This window comes from Tachypleus tridentatus, chromosome 2, assembly GCF_004210375.1.
Source record: "Tachypleus tridentatus isolate NWPU-2018 chromosome 2, ASM421037v1, whole genome shotgun sequence".
In the NCBI taxonomy this organism is placed as follows: Eukaryota; Metazoa; Arthropoda; class Merostomata; order Xiphosura; family Limulidae; genus Tachypleus; species Tachypleus tridentatus.
Window position 1 is genome coordinate 152,657,582 of NC_134826.1, and position 5,595 is coordinate 152,663,176.

A 5,595-nucleotide genomic window follows, 5' to 3' on the forward strand; every position below is an offset into this window, starting at 1 on the left:
GCTTTTAGCAGTTTTTATTTTTGTGGAGATAATCATAATTTTTTCAATGGTGCACAATGTTTCTGTCTTTGGAAATATTTGGTTGAAACATTTAGTTTCTGTTTCTTTCACTTTTACTTTATTTAGAACAAAACTACATGGAAAAATTCTGTCATTGCCATTGGAAAAGGAGTATTGAAGTGTCAAGCAGCTTCTTCCATGAATGGAGTCTATCTTGGACACTGACTCTGGAACGTAGGTCAATATATGTGTGGGAAAGAGGTGATGGTCAGTTCAGCACTGATTGAACTGACTGGTGCTTCGTATGTACCTATGTGTATGCACAGTAGGGTATTGTAATTCCTAGTAGACACAGAAACTTCAAGAACTTTGGTGGGTATCACTACGTAGCAGGCATTCCAAGTGAAACTGGCACCATGGTGAGTAGACCTTCACTTCATCATGACAAATGGTGAGGCATGTTCTTGACTATGTCTGGACTCCATAAACAACAGGATATGTGGATGACATATTAGGGATGAATGTACTGCAAGAACTCTCAGCAACAGGTGAACTGAGTTTCGGTGGGGTGCTTGTATGTATGTAAATTGTCTGCAAACACGGAGCGGTAACAGAAAAGTTAATGATAAAACAAAACACGAACGAGATGACAGGAAACATTTATTAAGTGTTTCGGAATCATCATAATTCCATTATCAGTAACGTGATGAATATTATGGTGATATATATATACGTGTGAGATCTATCCTGTACATCCTTACTGGAATCATGCCAATTGTTTTGATCTTGTTGTGGGGTTTATATTTACACCCTTCTAAGAATAGCATGAGTTCTTCTAAATTTACTGCAAGGTTTCATCTGTAACAGCTAGCATGGACATGTCACCAATGGCTGAAATGGTTTAGCGTTTAAGTCTCTTTGTTGTGATCCAAAGTTTAGTGTATTATTTTACTTTGTGTTATTACCACTTGTATTATTTGTTGTAGTTGTTTGGTGGAAACTCCAATGACTAAAAGGGTTGTTGTGCTTCTTCACTCTTTCTAATTCTCAAGCAAGTTTCTGGGCACAGATTGCCGCCCTTAAGAGGGGAAGTGTTTTAGCGAGTCAGTAAAAATCTGATAATTCTTGCTACTCATAGATGTCAGCACGTTACTAAATTGTAACTGTCAGTCCAAGTATTCACTTGGGTAATGGCACACTTTGTTGGAATGATCTACTGAAAGCTAGTATGCGTTAAGTTGTGTATATAGAAATATGCAATCGTGAATACGTGTGTATGTATGAGCTGTGAACCTTGCACAAAGTAATTCACCTGAATTGCCCAACACAAAGTGGATCAAAATATGGAGAGTGTAATTAGAGGGCAACGTATGTGATCAGTGTTTTAAGCTTTTGTAAGAACTTGGCTTGATAGATATTAAACAAAGGAAGAAAAACTGCTTGTTACATTCACTCAAGAAAGAGGCTACACTGAAATGTTATACAAATTGTGATAGACTCTCAATACAAATGTATCCAAACATGTTTTGTAAATGTTAGCAGGTTGTGTTTGAGTGTGTTTGAACATTAATTTGGGCTAATTTAATGTTTTATTTGTTATCTAGAAATATGTTTTGGCAACCGAAATATTTTCAATAACTCAGTTTTTAATGCACTAAATCAGTACAAACCCATTCTTTGATAGACTGTTTAGGCAGAGCATTTATGATGAAACTTTGTAGAATGAACGACAACTGCCTTTATAAAGACACAAGTGTAGAGGATGGCGTTTCAGGAAGACGAAAGGCGGAAGACTTTCAAACCGTCGTCCGCTATATTTGTGTCTCCACATTTGCCAGTTACCGTCCATTCTACAAAGTTTCATCAGTACAAACCTAATTCTGCATGAAAATGTGATATGGAACACTTCCGTTTAAGTTGGCTAGTATTGTCCCTGTAGGGAGAAGAAATTGAGAAATTAAGTAGACACGAGGTGGTGTTTAATCTATATCTATCATTAGTAAGTATTCTTCTCCATGACTTTAATGATTGTAGAACTGTTACAAATGTTATCCATCATTAGTAAGTATTCTTCTCCATGACTTTAATGATTGTAGAACTGTTACAAATGTTATCCATCATTAGTAAGTATTCTTCTCCATGACTTTAATGGTTGTAGAACTGTTGCAAATGTTATCCATCATTAGTAAGTACTCTTCTCCATGACTTTAATGGTTGTAGAACTGTTACAAATGTTATCCATCATTAGTAAGTACTCTTCTCCATGTCTTTAATGATTGTAGAACTGTTACAAATGTTATCCATCATTAGTAAGTATTCTTTCTCCATGTCTTTAATAGTTGTGGAACTGTTACAAATGTTATCCATCATTAGTAAGTATTCTTCTCCATGTCTTTAATGGTTGTAGAACTGTTACAAATGAGAAGTTCAGATATTTTCGTGAACTAAACTAAATTTAGCTAACCATTATTACACACTGATGAAACTTCTCTCCTAAAATATAACAAAGAACCCATCTGTAAACCTTCTCTGTAGCCGACCAATCAGAAAATTGGATCATAGAAATCGAGTATGTGGCACACACAAGGTTACTTACCTAGTACACACAAGGTTACTTACCTAGTACCATATATGAAACAGTAGATAAGTTTCGAGACCGTGATTCGAACCCGCGACCCTCATATTGAGAGTCGAACGTCCCTAACCACCAGGCCATAACAGAAGCAAGAACTTACAAGTCTATATATAAAATATAGGATAATAATATATTTTTGTTTTACTGTTTTGTTCTACAATTAAACTTAAAACAATTTTATTTTAGTTTCATAAATAATTTAACTCATGTTTTTATTAAGTTTTAATTGGACTTATTTCCCAACGTATTGGCCCGGCCTGGCCATGTGGTTAAGGCACTCGACTCGTAATTCGAGGGTCGGTTCGAATCCCGTTACACTAAACATGCTCGCCCATTCAGCTGTGGGAGCGTTATAATGTGACGGTCAATCTCACTATTCGTTGATAAAAGAGTAGCCCAAAAGTTGGCGTGGGGTGGTGATGACTAGCTGGCTTACCTCCAGTGTTACACTGCAAAATTAGGGACGACTAGCGCAGATAGCCCTCGTGTAGCTTTGCGCGAAATTCAAAACAAACCAAACCCAATGTATTTATTTTATCCTGGTTTTGTCCTACTTATCGCCAAAGTCCATTCGTTTTCTTTTCTTTCAATCAGTCACAAGCTAAGTTACATTTCACTCTTTTGTCAAGTAAGTCGTCGAAACTCTTGGTAATGTAGTCATTATGCGTCTCTGTGACCAAACAAACACTTGGGGGGGAAGGGGTTGGATAACCATTATGCTCTCGAGTTAAAACTTTATATCTACAGGTATTAGATGACTACCTAGTATTTTCTGGGGACATGTCCCCTATAAAACTGGGAACCAAAAGTGTTGTTAAAAACATCGATTCTACGTAAATTTAAAAATTGAAAACCTTGGAAGGCAGAAACCAGTTTACAATCGGGAAAGCCCCTTTATACCCCCCTCATATCCATCTATATCTGTGATCATATCCCCAGTCATAGAACATCACACATCTTGTAGGCCAAATTTTAATCATATGTCTTAACTGGTGTTTTTTTTTCCTTTTCTTAATAAAATCTAGCATTCTCTTGTTCACCAATATATTCAGAAATGTTCACATTTACAAATATTTTATGCACAAATAATTTGTGTAATGTGCAGGTAATTGGATATGAAAAGTGATGGACATATCCTTAACCTAATTATACACTGTTGAAGGCCATCCCTCTCGGGGATGTTGCTAAAAAATTGACTAATTTAGTACAAATGCACGTACTGAGAATAAAATTGTTAGTTGAGAGAAATATTAACAAAATAAACTTTCAGATTAATCTCCATTTCTCACCAGTAGCACAAAGTGATTTCTGCAAACTTATACTTTTAAAAACTGGGTTTTAATACCCGTGGTGGGCAGATCACATATAGCTCATTATGTAGTCTTGTGTTTAACTACAAAGACTAACACTACGACAAATATATTCAGTGTATGCTCTTAAACTCATTTAGACTTTTTTTACATGAATGGACTTTGAACATTAGCACTGTGTGATGGGTCTTAACAGCTATTGATGACATTTAGAAAACAGAAAACGTAGAAGAGATAACAGTCATCTCCCACCTGACTAGAAGCCAATAAATGATCTCGAAAGATTAATAAATACATCGTGAAGAAAGCCTAGATGTTTATTCTATTTAATTGAGGTATATTACTGTAAAGAAACAGTATCTTAAGATCCAAAAGGTTTCAACTATTGATAAAAACTTCATTATTTGTATAGATTTCATGAACAGGTCTGCCTAATAGAACGTGCGGTAGATCCAGCAGTGGAACAGGTCTGGCCACCAATATTTCAAGACTTGATTAGAATTTCATGGATCTACATTTGAGTAAGTGCGGTAGATCCAGCAGTGGAACAGGTCTGCCTAATAATAGAACGTGCGGTAGATCCAGCAGTGGAACAGGTCTGCCTAATAATAGAACGTGCGGTAGATCCAGCAGTGGAACAGGTCTGCCTACCTAATAATAGAACTGCGGTGGTGACCAGCAGTGGAACAGGTCTGCCTAATAACAGAACGTGCGGTAGATCCAGCAGTGGAAACAGGTCTGCCTAATAATAGAACGTGCGGTAGATCCAGCAGTGGAACAGGTCTGCCTAATAATAGAACGTGCAGATCAGCACGTGGAACAGGTCTGCCTAATAATAGAACGTGCGGTAGATCCAGCAGTGGAACAGGTCTGCCTAATAATAGAACGTGCGGTAGATCCAGCAGTGGAACAGGTCTGCCTAATAATAGAATCCAGCAGTGGAACAGGTCTGCCCAAATAGAACGTGCGGTAGATCCAGCAGTGGACAGGTCTGCCTAATAATAGAACGTGCGGTGGTAGATCCAGCAGTGGAACAGGTCTGCCTAATAATAGAACGTGCGGTAGATCCAGCAGTGGAACAGGTTCTGCCTAATAATAGAACGTGCGGTAGATCCAGCAGTGGAACAGGTCTGCCTAATAATAGAACGTGCGGTAGATCCAGCAGTGAAATTGGTAGGTCTGCCTAATAATAGAACGTGCGGCAGATCCAGCAGGGAACAGGTCTGCAATACATAGAACGTGCGGTAGATCCAGCAGTGGAACAGGTCTGCCTAATAATAGAACGCGGTAGATCCAGCAGTAACAGGTCTGCCTAATAGAACGCGGCAGATCCAGCAGTGGAACAGGTCTGCCTTAATAGAACGTGCGGTAGATCCAGCAGTGGAACACAGAAACGTGCAGATCCAGCAGTGAACAGGTCTGCCTAATAATAGAACGTGCGGCAGATCCAGCAGTGGAACAGGTCTGCCTAATAATAGAACGTGCGGCAGATCCAGCAGTGGAACAGGTCTGCCTAATATAGAACGTGCAGATCCAGCAGTGGAACAGGTCTGCCTAATAATAGAACGTGCGGTAGATCCAGCAGTGGAACAGGTCTGCCCATAATAGAACGTGCGGTAGATCCAGCAGTGGAACAGGTCTGCCTAATAA

At 38.6% G+C, this 5,595-nt stretch overlaps 1 pseudogene; it reads left to right on the forward strand.

Annotated features, from left to right (window-relative positions):
• Positions 1–202: 202 nt before the first annotated feature.
• LOC143245649 (nucleolar protein 14 pseudogene) overlaps positions 203–5,595 on the forward strand; it is an 11,717-nt pseudogene continuing 6,324 nt past the window's right edge.